Below are 16,838 nucleotides of genomic sequence, written 5' to 3'. Positions count from 1 at the left end.
ATCCTAAAGGGGGGGAATACTTTGGTCTGGGAGGATAAATAAGGGCTAGACTGCTTCTCCAGCATGCCCTTGGTTGAATGCCCTTGGCACTCCCTTCTGCCACCCTCTCAAAAAACAAAACAAAACAAACTGGCAGCCTTTCCCAATAGGAATTTAAGGTGGATTTTCAACACACTTGAATTGTTTTCCTTTTGATGCTAAGTTTGATAATTTACACTCTTACGTTCGCAATTTTCCTGTATGTATTTTCTCATACTGGCTTCAAAGTAAGCCACCTACTCCTTAATTTATGATAAGGAACCTATTAACAGGTCTTGCACTATGTATGGCATGACTTATTTGGGTCATATATGACTTATTTGGGTCAATTTGATATATTTTTTTTTAATCAGCAGCTTGGGATGTTGTTTTATCATTTGAAGATGGCGGGCAGAGGTGCAGTCTGTACTTAGTTTAATTATTTAGATGACATGGTGGTGGGTGCTAATTAGAGGGTAATTATCATCAGAAGCAATAGGTAAGATCAAAAAGCCAAAAGAGTAGAGAGGCAGTTTCAAGATCTTCCTGAAGGAGGTTCGGAGAGCAAGGGAAATACTCTCTGGCCTAGCCCTGCTGGTGTTTGGCATTTGGCAGGCTTTGGGGCTAACAAAGCTAAAGTGGAAAGGTTAATTATTTAAAGAAATGGTCTTTGGCATCCTTTTATGGGGTTCAGTGTGTCCTTGTATTAAGCGATTGAGCCTCGTTGTGTTAAATCCCTGCTACTGAAAGAATGACCCACAGTTGGTAGGGTAGGCATAACCCTTGACCTTGTTGGCAAGGGATAATTCCTCTCCTTCCCCTAACCCCAGACGTGAGAGTCTGCAGGTTAGTGGGATTTCCCCTCAGGCAATTGATTCACACATCAAAGTTTAACAAGCACTGGTTTATAGTATTTGACAAAAGTACAATCTAGTGAGTTTGGGTAAAGAAGGGGAAAGCAAGGGGTATGCACCTATAATCCCAGTATTTCTGAGCTTGAGGCAGGAGCTTTGAGCATTCCAGGCTAGACGGGACTGAGATGTTGAAGGGAAAACAGAACCCGGCCTGTATGGCTTGGTAATAGAGCACTTGCCTGTCATATGCAAGCCCTGGGTTCTAGCCCCAGCACAAGAGTAGAGAACTTAATATGCATCAAGTATGAGGCTACCATTCTGGGGGGATTCGTGTGCGCTCTAGACTGTTCCCCTTATTGTACAGGAAAGGAAGTAAGAAGGCTGACACTTGCTTATGGTACTGCCACTAACAAAGGAATCTCAACTTTATTGAATATGTCTGCATATTCTTAAATAAAGCAGAAAGTTATACCTGACACCAGGTATGGCTGCACACACTTACAGCCCCTGCACTCAGGAGGCTGAGGAAGGAGGAATCACGGCCAACCTAGTGTTGGGGAAGTGGAGTAAGAAGTTGTACTTTATCTGTGAAGTGAATTAGTACGCCTGGACCAGTGCAGTTAGACACATGCACAGCCCGCAGCCCTGCACTGGGGCTCTTGACCTCCTAAGGCCCCATCGGACTGACAGAGATTATACCACCTCTAGGGCTTATCTTGAGGGGAGTTCTGACCCAGAAGACTGTAGCACAACCTTTCTGTCTTGCATGGCAACTCCTGTGAACCCGTCTGAGAGCTGTCCTCAATAAACCTGCCTTTATACTTTAACTTGGCTTGAATTGGCTCATTTCATTGGTGGAAAACACCTACCATTCCACTCCCAAATACCCACTGCCCCGTTTTATTTTTTATCCCTAGGGTGTATATCCCATCTAACACATGCAATTTGCATGTTTATCTTACACATCTGTCTTCCCTGGGAGAAGAGAACAGGAGTCTGCCCGTGGCAAGTCTTGTTTTCTGCTCTAGCCCTATAGAGAAGTGGCCACACACAGTAGGTTCTCATTAAATGGCTGTTGACTAAAGTCACTCATTGTTTCCTCCTTTCCTGAAGGGTTACACCTTAAAAAAGAAGGTGACTAGATGCTAACAGTAATTGCAGATAACTTAGTGGCTCCATAAGTTGCTAAGCTTCCCCCAACCAGGGACATTGAGCTACCTTTTGTCCTTGTGGTTTTTCACTGTGAGAACTGGGAAGATGAATGCTATCATAATTCCAATTACCTTGGAAAACAAGGTAATTGGAATAGTTCTCAGGAGATGGTGACATCCCTTGAGGAATAAACTACTGTCTAGGTAGTTAAACGACAAAGCAAGGGAAATTTCCTGGACTGTTGTCTAACAAAACTTGGTACCTGGCAGCCTCTAAGAGGTCTTGATTCCTGACTTTTTTGTCCCCTTTTCCTGGGGGTCCTCACCCTAAAGCTGCATGACACCTGATCAAAAATCTAGATGCTTCCCAGTCACTAAGACTAAACCTCCCAAATCCTTATCATGGCCCAAAGGTCCTGCATGATGGGCCCCTGGGTGCTTCCAGTCCTTCCTGCTGTGCCAGGCCTGCTCTGCTATTGGACCAGCTCTTGCTTCAGGCCTTTGTGCTTTCTATAACCCTGTAACTCCTCCCGACACGTGCATGACTCACTCCTTCAACTCTGCCGGCTCTTCCTCACCTTCCACCCTGCATTCTGTATTTCCTGTTGTTTTTCTCTATATTTGGCATTATTTGCTGGGTGTGGCGCATGCCTTTAATCCCAGCACTTGGGATGCAGAGGCAGGCAGATCTCTGTGAGGCCAGTCTGGTCTACAAAGCGAGTCTAGGACAGCTAAGGCTAACATGGATAAACCCTGTCTCAGAAAAAATAAAAAACAAAAAAAAAAAAAAAAATACATATATCATTGTTTTTCTTACATACTAATTTAGTATGTTTTCTGCAACTACAACATAAACTGTATGAAGGAAGAAACACACAGACACAGTGCCACACACATTTACAAAATGGGCTGTAAATATTTGCTAGCCAAACACTAGCATTAAATTATTTTAAACTCTGAAGCCGGGCATGGTGGCGCACGCCTTTAATCCCAGCACTCGGGAAGCAGACGGATCGCTGTGAGTTCGAGGCCAGCCTGGTCTACAAAGTGAGTCCAGGATGGCCAAGGCTACACAGAGAAACCCTGTCTCAAAAAAAAAAAAATTTATTTTAAACTCTGATCAGCTTCTATAGCTTGACTAATGTTTTGCCTGTTTGGTCAACCAGTAATTGCAAAAGACACTGGTAGATATTCTCCATGGGCAAACTGAGCCAATTCAAGCCAAATTAAAGAATAAAGGAGCAGCTCTCAGGCAGGTTCACCTGTCCCAAGGAATGGTCCCAGGGAAGCCACCATGCAGACAGGGAGACAGAAAAGGGGTAGTGGGGAAGAAAGAAAATGGGGAAAGCGAGCCACACCCAGAAATTCAGAGACAGGCAGAGGGAGCCAAAATGTGTGGGTTATATAGTGAAGAGCCTCTGGGAAAGGGGAAGCCAGCCATGTCCTATAACAGGGATTGAAGGATGCTGGGAGAATCTGGAGGCCAGGTCCACTTTCCTATGGTAAATAGGCACCTCAGCCTCTTGTCCCGCTTCTGAATCCTTAAAATTTTTGGCTTAAAAAAAAAATGTTTTTAAATCATCCTGTTAGCCCTGTTTTTGCTTTTATATTCTCAGGTTATCTTGTTAGGTACACAGAAGCTTAGAATTTTCTCGTGTGTGGTACTACAGACCCAGCCAGGCAAGTACTCCACCACTAAGCTGACATGCCCAGCCCTGGCTTAGGATTTTCACAGCTGGTGAAGTCGAAAACTGTTTACATAACTGGAGAGGTCAATAATGACCGTGGCTGAATTTGTTGACCGTTTCTGGAGTTCCACGTTTTGCAACGTGACTCTCCAGTTCCTCTGAGGATCTAGGCAGGCCCTGTAAGCCTAAAGCTTTCACCTCGTCTTTTGGCTCTGCTGCCGCTGCCCAGAGAGCAGGTTGGGGCTTGCTTACTAGATAATGAGGAGCCACATGGAAAAGAGCTGAAGTCATCCTATGCCAGCAGCAGACAGCAGGCTCCAAAGCTGACCTACAGAGCCACCCATCCGACCTGCAGCTGCCTGGTACATGCAGGAGCTCACCTGGGACTAAGAGCTGCCCCACTGACCTGGAGTCTCCTAAGCAATAATGATGATTTGTGCTACCCTGGATTTTGGAGTGGCTTGTTGCCTGGCATTACTGTAATCCAGTAGTGATTTCCCCATGTTTAATTTGAAGTCCTCTGCATCCACAGGGCTTTCTGGATTGCTTCAGCAGTCTAAAATAACCTTGAGGTCTCTTGGCAGTATTCATATAATCTTTTCTTAAAGCTCTCTAAGGGTATTTGCTGGCTTCTTTCTTCTCCATCTCCCACACTAGGGTGTCACTTTATGACTAGAGTCCTCTCCATTTTGATCTATGCCATGTCCTCAGCACCCAGCACAAAGCTGCATCTGCACTGTCCAGTGTGGCAGCCGCAAGTTATGTCTACTAAATGTTGGACCTAGGCAGACCTAGTCTGCCCTGAGGTGTGCTGATATAAAGTGATGCTAGACTTCAAGGGCTCAGTGCAGAAAGATAGATAATTGTTTAAATTTGCCCACTGATTAAATGTAAAGATGATAATATTTTGATGAATTGGGAGAAATGGAGACCAGACTGGGCTACACAGAAAAGCTCTGACTTTGTAGGAGGCTATAAAAGGAAATAGCAGAACCTTACATGCAACTAGCTAAGTGCAAGAAGCCAATCTGAAAGGCTAAGTATTTTTATTTTAGCTGTGTGACATGTGGTAAAGTCAAAACAACTGAGACAGAACTTTGAAAAATCATGCTGGGCATGAGAGAGCAAAGGCAGCCTGAGTACATGTCACACAGGAGACCGAGGAGGGTGACGTTTTTCTGTGGTGCTGTAACAGGAACATGTGTCAAAACTCTAAGACTACATGCAGCACAGACTGGCTCTAGTGCTCACTGCAGATTTAGTCTTGCTTCATTAAAGGCCAGCATGCCACACTGGTGTGTTTGTTTCTAGTAGGAGAATCTGGAGTGGGGTCAGGAGAGGGAGGTTTGTGGGGACTCTTTATACTGTGTGCTTAATTTTTCTGGAAGTCTAAAACTTATAACTGGGCACATCACAAATATGTGAGGCACAGAAAGGCAAATACCTCATGTTCTCACTCATGAGGAAACTTAAAAAGTTAATTTCATAGGGCCGCAGGCATGGCTCCCTAGTGAGAGCACAGATTGCTCCTGTGAAGTTCAGTTCCCAGCACCCTTGTTGGGTGGCTCACAACCACCTCAGCGGACACTACACACACACACACACACACACACACACACACACACACACACACACACACACACACGAAGTCATCTGAGATGGGGGTAAGAGAAGACTGGATGGCAAGTTAATACTTACAGTTAGGTAAAATAAGCCTTGTACTCGGAAGAACCATGGTGTCCACTGTTTACAGTGTTTTTATTTTTATTAAAAAAATGATATGAGAGAAGATTGAAATTTTCCAGCACAAGGAAAAGTTAAATATTTGAGGGGAGTTGGAAATGTTAATTACGTTGGTTTGATCATTGCACATTTCATACATGTATCAAATTATCACACTGTGCTCTATAAATCTGTCAGATTATTGTGTGTCAAAAAATAAATCTGTGGAGCCGGGCACGGTGGCACACGCCTTTAATCCCAGCACTCGGGAGGCAGAGGCAGGCAGATCGCTGTGAGTTCGAGGCCAGCCTGGTCTACAAAGTGAGTCCAAGATGGCAAGGCTACACAGAGAAACCCTGTTTCGAAAAAACCAAAAAAAAAAAAAAAAAGTAAACTATTGTACAAAAAGCATTTTTTTAAACCTCTTGCCCAGCTATATAGCTCTGGCTGGCCTCAAATTTGCTCTAGTCCTTATGATTCTGCCAGCTAGGTACTAGAATTGCAGGTGTGTGCCACCAGCCTGACTAAAATAACCAATTTTTTTTTTTTTTGGTTTTTCAGGACAGGGTTTCTCTGTGTAGCCTTGGCCATCCTGGACTCACTTTGTAGACCAGGCTGGCCTTGAACTCACAGCGATCCGCCTGCCTCTGCCTCCCGAGTGCTGGGATTAAAGGCGTGCACCACCACGCCCAGCCCGATTTTTTTTTTTTTTTAATGAATTTACCCTTCCTTAGTCCCCAGAATGATACATCCATTCGACGAATCACTTCTCTCTGCTTCCAAAACTTTCATGACTTTTGGTTGTGTCCAGAAATAACTCCATATGGTTGCTTGTTAGCTTAAACACCTTCGTTTCCCTGCACCTGACTCCAGACAGTAAAATAGTGCTCAGGAATCAAGACTCCGTACTGGATTCCTACAGTCCCATCTGCCCAGAACGTCGCTCTCCCTCTGTGCTTACCATGCCTTTTCCTAGGTCACACAGGCTATTAGGTGTGAATCCATCATCCTGTAGTCTGGTTCTCATATGGTCTATATTTAAAACGTAGGCACATGGCATTCCTGTCACGTATGGCTCTTTCTAGAAAGAGTCTGGCAAATATGGATATGGTAGCTACACATGTATATATTAATCTTGAAAATGTCATAGAAGGGATTAATAACCTTGATGTGATACAATCAGAAGCAACACAAGGCAAGTGAGTGAATTCCAAGGTCTGCTTGGGCTTCCCAAGGCTGGAAGCAGCAGACAAGATTCCAGCAGTAAGGGTGTGTTAGCTGACCCTAGCTGAAGGTCTCTGCATTGCCTCCTGTTCTAGAAGCCAGTCTGCCTCTGCCTACTGCCCACCTAAGCTAGGATGCCAGGCCTGGACAAATTGGCAGGAAGAGGAACATTACAGTTTCTCCCATGCCACTGTGGAACTTCAGAGAGTTTGTGAGAAGACCAGCCCTCTCCCAGGTGCACTTGTATTGTTCTCATCAGCGGAGCAGACCCCCATTGAGTTCTCTCTGCCAACCTCAATGCAGATTTCCCTGCATTGGCACTGACATTGTCACCAGCATCTTATCACTTTCTTAGGGCTTAGTGTTTTATCTTACCATTTCAGTAAGGGGAGACCTAAAGAAACTGGCTTTCCCAAGGCCACCCAGCAAGTTAGCAACTAGGTGACAGAATTTTAACCAGCTCTGCCTGTCTCCAGAGATGAGAAGCTTGAAACCTGTGTTGTCCCAGGCCCTGAAGTTGGTTTTGTTTTCTCTTTTTTAAGACAGTGTTGGGGGTTGGTCTGGTGCTATGTATTCAAATGCTAAATGCTGGCCCCCAAGATCTGATTTCAGTCCAGATGAGCACATTCTCACCTATACCAAGTGATGTTATGTAAACCTTGCTCCCCAACTTAAAGTTGATGGGTTAATAAAAATAACTAGAAGCCTGTAACTGAGCAGAACAGAAGTAGGCAGAGCTTACATTTCCAGGCTTGGGGTCAGTGGGGACCATGAGGCAGGAGAGAGAGGCAGGAGAGGAAGCCAGGGAGAAGGAAGTCACCACAGGTCAGTATGGACTATGAGCACGTGGCCATGTGGGCTGGCCCGATGGAACAGAAGCAGCCCAGGCAAGAACAATTAGGGCAAGTAACTTGGGGCAGGGGATAGCTGGGAAATAGCAAAATAGCTTAGAGGGTTGACACCTGCCCACTTGTATTTTAAAGCTTATTATAAATCTAAAAGGTCTCTATGTATTTTATTTGGAAATTAAATGGTCTGAAGTGGGGTAGAAAACCCAAATAGTTATTTTGGAGCAAAGGAGGATGTATTGAATCCCCCCAAATTAATATTTACTATAAGACAGGGTTTCTTTGTATAGCCTTGGGTATCCTAGAACTAACTCTTAGACCAGGCTGGCCTCATACAGAGATCCACCTGCCCCTGCTGGGATTAAAGGCCTGCAACATCATTGCCCAGCTTTTATCCATCTATCTATCTAATTGCCAAACAGACCCGAAGTTTAAGTCAGGAGAAGGGACCATCCCCCAACCCCCTTCTGTGGCCCTTCTAAACTGCAGGTTTGAGTTTGCACAGAGGAAGGAGGATTAGGCCTGAGATTTTCCTGCTTGTTTCTTAAAAAAAAAAAGGTCAGAGCCTGGTCATTCCCTGGAATCCACTTGAAAGAAGGAGATAACCAACTCACACAAGTTGTCCTCTGACCTACACACACACACACAATAAAAACTGAAGAGGTCAAGTTCAGTCTGGCTTGGAGGTCAGCGTGTCTGTAAGCATCAAGGATAAGAGATCAGAGTCTACAAAAGCAGTTCTCTCAAGCTGGGGGTCAAGACCTCTTTGGGTTGTGAAAAGACCCTTTCACAAGGTTTGCCTAAGACTATCGGAAAACACAGATTTACATTACATTACAATTCATAAATGTAGCAAAATTACAGTTATGAAGTAACAGCTGAAACAATTTATGGTTAAGGATCACCACAAAATGAGGTATATATTAAAGGGTTGCAGCCTTAGGACCACTAGCCAACAAAGCCAAGCTTTTTTTGTTTTGTTTTTCGAGACAGGCTCTCTCTGTGTAGCCTTGCCTGTCCTGGGACTCCACCAGGCTGGCCTGGAACTCACAGCCATCCCCCAGCCTCTGCCTCCTGAGTGCTGGGATTAAAGGCGAGTGCCACCACGCCCTGTTACCAAAGCCAAGCTTTTGAGTTTGAGGCTACAGGTCTTTGTCTTAGCCAAGAAGGGAATACTGCCCTCCCACCGTGCTTACTGAGTACCCCAAGCACCCAGACAAATTAGTGCCACTAGCTTTCCACCCTCCCCAGGTCTCTCTGCTGCCCAGAGAGGCAGAGAAAAGAGACGGACTGAGTCTCTGAAAGGCTATGACTATCCTGGCTTCTGGTTTCTTCCAGTGAGCAACTCCAGCCTTTGGGTGGGGGAAAAAAATCCTCAGGAGGTCCCCATCCCTCTGTGTGCTGATTGCTCCCCAAGTTCAAGCTACTTGGCGAAGCCCCTGAACCTCAGAGCTGCTCCCAGGAGAGTGGGAAAGAAATCTGCCCGTTCTATTACTTCATTGTGCATGGGAATTGACTGCACATGCTGAAAATTGATCATTCCTTTCTTGGGTTTTCCCAGCATGATTCAAAAACTTTTGGAAGATAAAGGAATGCTTTCTTGGAGAATTGGGCGGATTACAGAACACAGAAGTTGGAGACTTGTAGGGAACCTGGCAACTCTCCAGAACCTAGATGAAGCCTGGTATCCTGTGCAGCCCTCTCAGCACCCAGAAACACAGGGCCCTTGGCGGGTCCATCTACGAAATCCCGACCCATATCCAACCAGGAAGTGTGCCCCAATTTATTACTCTCATCCCATGAGGCGAATGAGGAACAAGACTCTTCTAGAAAGCAGCACGACTTAACCTTTGTCTCCTCCTGCAGAGTTAATCTCTTTGAAAGGCTTGGGACAGGGCCTGGCAGAGTGTCTCGGTAGCTCCCAAGGTGTTCGCGGGTACTATTACAACCCCCAGCAGCTGGCCTAGGCAAGGAATCCGACTTGATAATTTTGGCAATAAGTCGACAAACTATCGAATGTGGACAAAGAAACGCAAGCCAAAGGAAGGGGTGGGGAGAGAAGAGGGAGGGAGGGGGAAGGGAGAGTCACCTTTCTGGTTTCCGGGGTGCCTTGGCTACCACCCAACTCTGCTGGGAGGCGGGACTTGTATTTGGACCGTCCCATCCACCCTCCACTGGCGACCTGCTTTCTGCCCTGATGCCCAGAGGTTGGAGACCAAACTGCACGCTGTCCTGGCCGGGAGGGTGACAGGAACCAGTGTAAATAAGGGTCAGTGGACTCAGAAAACCTTAAATCTGAAACCAGTGCATAAAGGAGACATTAAAGCGAGCGTTCTGGCCTATGGGCTCGGCAGTAATTTACCCTCATTTGTCGATGAACACCCGCCTCGCTACTTTAGGTCAACAGATGTTTGCCGCTTCCTGTCCGAGCCAAAGGCGGTATGTTCTTTAATCTCACCAAGGCTTTAGCCTGCTTTCTAAAAGATGCACCCAGTCCGGGAGAAGAGTAGATTCAAAATATTAGCATTTCAAGTGAATGCACCCCAGGATGCCGGAGTGGGCGGGATGGGAGCTCGGTGCTTGGTCGCTTCTCCCCGGGGAATCTGCTTTGCACTAGGGGCCTGACCTAGAATTTACAAGAAAAAGGTGCCAGCTAGGGCCTCTTTTACAGTGCCGATGACCTCGAGGACACTTCCTGGCCGGATCAAAAGTCTAGCTGCTTTACTGAGCTGTCTCGGCCTTGCCCAGGGCTGAAAAAGTGGGGCGATGAGCAAAGACCGCTTTGTCGGTCCAGTACACCGGCTATGCTAACTAACTGGGGTCAGAAGGCCCTCAGGTGCAGCGAGCTGTGGCAAAATTAGCCTCCGGCCCACCTAGGTTCTGATCTGAGGCCTTTGAGTTAAGAAAGGGCTTGGCAGAGATAAGAGCCGCACCACCTCAGAAGAAAGGCGGGGTTTACTCAACCACCGGGCGAGCATTATACGACGGCGTCAGAGCTATTCCTGGGCTCTCAACGAAGGTGACCCACCCAGCAAGCCCCATGCCCTTGGGCCAGTGGCTTCAACTGTAAGACCGCCTCCCTCTCAGAGATCCGGGAAAACAATGAAGGGCAAAGTTATGATAATCAACGTTCTGTAGGGCTACTCCAAGTTTGGCTTTTCTTGGGGGCCAGTATCCGGTGCTCCAGGTTAGCCCCAAAGCCCAAGATACTTTAGTTGAATGGATAAATATTTTCATTTAGGGCCTTTTCCCCGCCACCCAAACTCAGGCTGTGTCCCACTTTATCTGGCTGCATTTTGTTTGTTCCAGAAAACCCTGGTTATGGTGAAAAGAAAGAAAGAAAAAGAAAAAAAGGGGGGGGTGTCATCCTAGGTGATAAGGACAGCTACACTAGATCTTCTCTCCCCACAAGGGCTTTTGGGCACAAGTGAGTTAAGGGCCTGGCGACTTAGGGCAGGCTTGATAAGCGGCAAAGTCTAATCCCAGGCAGCCTTCTTTATTATCTGGGGCTGCCAGAAACCGCAGTAGTGCTGCCCACATTCTCGACCTTCAGACTACACATATGCCCTATTAACTCTCTGGGTCTAGAAAAATGTTCGGCCCCTTCCAGCCTTGCACCGCTTCAGATTCTGCCTTGAATTCTATCCAGGCTCAGCTTTAAAGGGGCTAGCTCATCAAACCAACTTCCTGGCTTATACTCCTTGCTCCAGACAAGCTGGCCTTGTTGCCATCCCGCAGTACCTAGGCGGAAGAGTATGGATGCAGTGACCTTGTGCATGGGCGTGCTCCTTTTCTCGGCCTCCCTCCCTCCCCCCTCCGCCCCCACTTCTTCCCCTCAGGCTCCCCCTCACAGAGCCACAGCTTCCTCAACAACTCCTGAGCCCTTTGACAGCCTGTCTCATTTTTTTCACTGCTTTGTCTCAATCCTCAAGGTTGATACGATCTTTATGCAGCTGTACTTTTCCTTTTTTTTTTTTTTTTTTTTTTTTTTTTTTTGTCTTTGAGTCATCCATGCCTACCTGACCCAGCCTGGTACCTACCCAGGGAAGGTCAGTGTGACCACCTCCAAAGAGCAGGAAGAAAAGGACTAGAGGATTTGGCCTGTGTTTTTTGGTGACAAAGTTTTGCAACGTAGCTCAGGCTTGCCTGAAACTCAGAAATCTTCTTGCTCAGCCCCCTGAGGCAAAGGCAGACATTACAGGTATGAAGTCCCACAGCCCGACTGTGGCTTCCTTTAATTGTTTGTTTCTGGTGCTGGGAATGAAATCCACGGCTTTATTTTTGTATGGCAGCGCTCTACCCCTCAGCTACATGCCCAGTCTCCATTTCTTTTAATGTAGCAAAACGTGCTTGTTCTACCCAGCTCTGGGATCTTGGATCAAACCAAGTGTATTGGTTCCTCTTCTCCTGCCTGTGACAAAACACCTGACAAGAGCCATTTTAAAGGAGGAGGAAGGATGTATTTTGAGTCACAGTGTCAGAGGGTACAGCCTACCATGGCAGGGAAGGTCAGTTCCATGGGTTGGGATAGTGTTGAGACCAGAAACAGAGAGGGTTATAACCCTTTAAGACCCAGTCCTGGTAATCTACCTCCACCATTCCAGTGCCACCTATGAAAGGGCCCACAGCCTCCCCAAACAGCCCTGCCAGCCTGGGACCCACTGTTTAAAATCCGTAAGCCTTTTGGGATGTTTCCATTTCCAACCATAGTGTGCGGTAAAAGACCCCACCATTCTTAGGAGAAATGGTCCCCAGCCTGGCTAGGAAATAGACAAAGATGAGCCGGAAGCATCTTCCAATACCAGAAAGCAAGTCATTGATTAAGACAAAACAAAACAAGTGAAAAAAACAGAGAAGAAACAACAACAATGGAGACTCCAGGGTCCACTGTAGAAGACTTCCCAATGGCCAGAGCTGGGACAATCTGAACAGCCCGGTGAAGTACTATTGAGTAGAAGTAGGTACCCATGGAGCCATGCTGATGTAAAGAAATGACTGAACAAGTAAATGAGAAATGAAAGACAAATCTCCCACTCAGAAGAATTACAGATAATTGACAGAGATAATGTTCTGCACGCAAGATGTGGTGACGTCCTTCTTAGCTATGTGTAGTAAGGGAGGAACCACACCAGAGAACCCCTGTGCTCAGGTGAGGGCCAGGTGGTGATGGAATCATCACCTGAGAGCTGTATGTTCTTGATAGAATGTCATGAAAAAGGGGGCTTTACCTCAGTGGTTCTATTCCTAAGAATTAACAGGCCCGGACTACCCACAAGAAACACATGAATTTCTTTTCCTTTTTTTTTTTTTTTTTTTTTTTTTTGAGTGCTGGAATTAAAGGTAGGTGTCACCTTGCTAGGCTGAAAAACGTGAATTTCAACAGAGGAGCATTCAACAGAATTCTATTCTTTGTCATGACTACATCAATTTTGTTGTTGTTTTGTTTGTTTGTTTTTTATATGTTTTCGAGACAAGTTTTCTCTATGTAGCCTTGACTATTCTGGAACTCACTCTGTAGACAAGGTTGGCCTTGAACTCACGGAGATCCACTTGTCTCTCCCTCCCAAGTGCTGGGATTAAAGACGTGCGCCACCACGCCCGGCTCGACCACAGCAATTTTTAAAGAGCACCCCTTAAAATTATTTAAAATTACCAAAACAAGGGAAGTCAGAGAAACTAAGAGGAGCCTAAAGAGAAACACGAATTCTTCTCTTACCTCTGTGACCAAATATCTGACCAAAACAATTTTAAGAAAGGGGGATTTATTCATTTGAGGGCCACAGTGTGAGTGTATACCCCATGGTGGCCTAGAAGGTATGGTGGCCGGAACAAGAGGCAGTTGGTCCCGTTATGTTTGTAGTCAAAGAGCAAACAAAGTGAACACTGGTACTCAGGTCACTGTCTCCCTCTTTCCTCTCTAGTGACTCCAGAACCTCAGCCCATAAAATGACATCACACACATTCACTGTGGGTCTTTCTAACTCACTCACATTCCTCTAGAAACACCCTCACTGACATCACCCAGAGGTTTGTCTCCAAGGTACTTTAACCCAGTCAATCTGACCACAAAGACTGGTCATCACAGGAAGCTAACGATTAACATCAAATGCTATCCTGGAGGTAGGCAGCGGGCAACACACTTGTCCTCTCAGTACAGAGACACTTAGAGGTAGAGATATTCCAAGTTTGAGTTTGATGTCAACGTGGGCTGTATAGTGAGTTTAGGCCAGCCTTGGTTACCTAGTGAAACCATGGCTGAAATTAAAAACAAAAAGAAAAAAAAAAAAAGTAGAGTGGGTGGGAAGATGATAACCTGAGTGGGATCTTGATACAGGAAAAACTAAGCTGGTAAAAATTAAGGAAATCTGAGCCAGGCGTGTTGGTGCGCGCCTTTAATCCCAGGACTTGGGAGGCAGAGACAGAGGGAATAACTGTACATTTGAGGCCAGCCTGGTCTATAAAGCAAGTCTAGGACTAGGACAGCCAAGGCTACACAGAGAAACCTTGTCTCAAAAAAAAAAAAAAAAAAAAAAAAAAAAAAAAAAGGAAATCTGAATAAAATATGGACTTTAGATACTGACACTATGTCAATATTGGTTCATTGGTTATTTAAAATGTACTGTAAGCTATAGTTTGGATATGGGATATCCCCAGAAGGCCCATCCACTGGCACTATGAAGAGGCAGTTGCAACTATAAGAAGCAGAACTCAGGGAGAGTCACTCATGTGTGTGTGTGTGTGTGTGTGTGTGTGTGTTATATGTTTACTTATATATTTTGGGGGAGAACACATGCCATATCATGTAGAAGTCAGAGGTCACATTGAGTCTCTTTGTCCATCCTGTAGGTTCTGGGAACCAGACTCAGGTTCTGGGGTTGGCAGCAAGTTCCTTTCTCCATCCACTGTATCACCTCCCTGGGCCTGCTTATGAGAATTATCTGTACTATCTTGTCAGTTTTTTTTATAGACCTAAAAGTGTTCTTTTTTTTTTTTTTTTTTTTTTTTTTTTTTTTTTTTTGTGTTCTTTAAAATAATGTTAAATAGTTTTTAGAAGACTTGTTTTAGCAAATGTCAAGAATGAGATGGGCTAAGTAGGGTGTGGCAGCCTGAAACCCCAGTGATCACTCACCTCTGTTGCTGCACTTAATATTGCTGTTTAAGAAAAGGTCTTAGGGCCAGAAATGGTGGTGCACTCCTTTGATCCCAGCACTCAGGAGGCAGAGGCAGGCGGCTCACTGTGACTTTAAGGCCAGCCTGGTCTACAAAGCGAGTCCAGGATAGCCAAGGCTACACAGAGAAACCCTGTCTCAAAAACCCAGAGTTGCATTGTTAGGAGCTGGTCATGAGCTACGCTGGATTCATTCCCTCAGTGGGAGGGGTGGAGGGGACTGTGGGGAACTGGGCAACCTCTGGCTCTACTGAAAGAGAGCAGCAGTTGGTCTTGCTCAGCTGACTGTAGCCACAGGGAGAAAGGACCCAGGACTTCCATATCTTTCCACATTTCAAAGAAACAATTCATCTAGATTTTCATGTGACATCTGATTTTAAAGTGTGGCCAACTACTTCTGACTTGTTTGAAATGCTGATCTGTCTGTCTACCCAAAGCACTAGCCATAGGCCATATCTTGTCTGAGTTATTCTAATCTGATTTGTTCAAGGACAGGATAATAAGATGGGCTTATTTTTTTTCTTGTTGTTTATATGTTTTATGTAATACTACATATGCTATACAGTTGGTGCTCCAAAGTATATACAGAATAAATGTAAAAGATGATACAATTAGGAAAATCACACACGAGCACACACACACACATCTTAACAGTTGAAGAGGGAAGCTATGATGGAGCACAGAAGTTGATTTCTGCTTAACACTTTGGGGTGGGGAATCATTTCGTGGATCAAGGAGCTATTGTGGGTGGCTAAAAATAACTCTTCCAGAGCAGGGGGACAACCACAGGACAGATCTAGGCTCTGTATCCCTCAGTTTAGGCTGAGTTATACAAATAACCCCAAAATTTAATGGCTTGTAACAGTCAGGGTGTCTTTCTCTTCTTCTTTTTTTGTTTTTGTTTTTGTTTGTTTGTTTGTTTACTTTTATTGTATGTGCATTGGTGTTTTGCCTGCATGTATGTCTGTGTGAGGGTATCAGATCTTGGAGTTACAGACAGTTGTGAGCTGCCATGTGGGTGCTGGGAATTAAACCCGGGTCCTTTGGAAGAGCAGTCAGCACTTTTAACCGCTGAGCTATCTCTCCAGCCCCGTCTTTCTCTTCTATATCCTTCATATCCTGGGTGGTTCCAGGTCTTCTCTGGGGGTACCCAGCCTGACCAAGCAGACCAATCTAGATGGTGCTAGGAAAATAGGCAAGGCAAACTATCTTGGCTCCTAAAACTCCTGCCCCCAAATGACGAGGATCAGTTATACATTGCATTGGCCAAAATAAGTTATCACCCTACAGGGGAGGGACATGCACTCCTTTCACAGGGTGGTAACCCAATATGGCCCAGTTGGCCTTTTGGTTTCTGATTATTGTCCTACTTCCTGGAGGAATGTCACTAGAGCAGGCATGACCCAGTGAGTCAGATTCAAGCTGAACTATCATATACTGCCCGAATACCATGGCCAACTCCCATTGGAAGATCAAAAAAAAAAAATGTTTTGGGTATTCATTGAATAGATTTATTGCCTAAAACTTGTGTCCACCAATCTCAGCTAGAATTATCTTCTTCCTCCAGTGCACATTATTATGAGAAAGGCCTATGCACTTATGACTGTGTTGTAGCAACTTGACTGAGCCCAGATATGCACTTGTGTTCTTCACTTATGAAACAGAAGAAGGAAAAATAAAACTGGACATGGTACAGTGAACCTGAAGTCCCAGCACCCAGAAGCTGAGACAGGGGGGTTGTGAGTTCAGGATCTCTCTGGGATCCTGTCTCAGAGAGAGAGAGAGAGACGGGAGAAGAGATGAGAAAAGAAGAGAGAGAAGAAGCAGAGAATGAAAGAGAAGCAGAAAGAAGAAGAAGAAGAAGAAGAGAAGAGAAGAAGAAGAAGAGAAGAAGAAGAAGAAGAAGAAGAAGAAGAAGAAGAAGAAGAAGAAGAAGAAAAGAAAAGAAGAAGGAGGCGAAGAGAAGGAGGAGGCGAAGAGAAGGAGGAGGAGGAAGGAGGAAGAGGAAGAAGAAAATAACTTGAACAGTTATTATTCTAGTATCCCATAAATAGCATCGTTACCCACAGAAAGTGTATTTCTATTACTGTGAATTTATTAAGCTATTAGGGCTTAATTCTATCAGGAAACTTAAGTTTGTTTGTGTCTCCTATGAAGAATCAACC

This window comes from Acomys russatus, chromosome 3 (assembly GCF_903995435.1).
Source record: "Acomys russatus chromosome 3, mAcoRus1.1, whole genome shotgun sequence".
NCBI lineage: Eukaryota > Metazoa > Chordata > Mammalia > Rodentia > Muridae > Acomys > Acomys russatus.
This window is presented reverse-complemented; position numbering follows the sequence as displayed.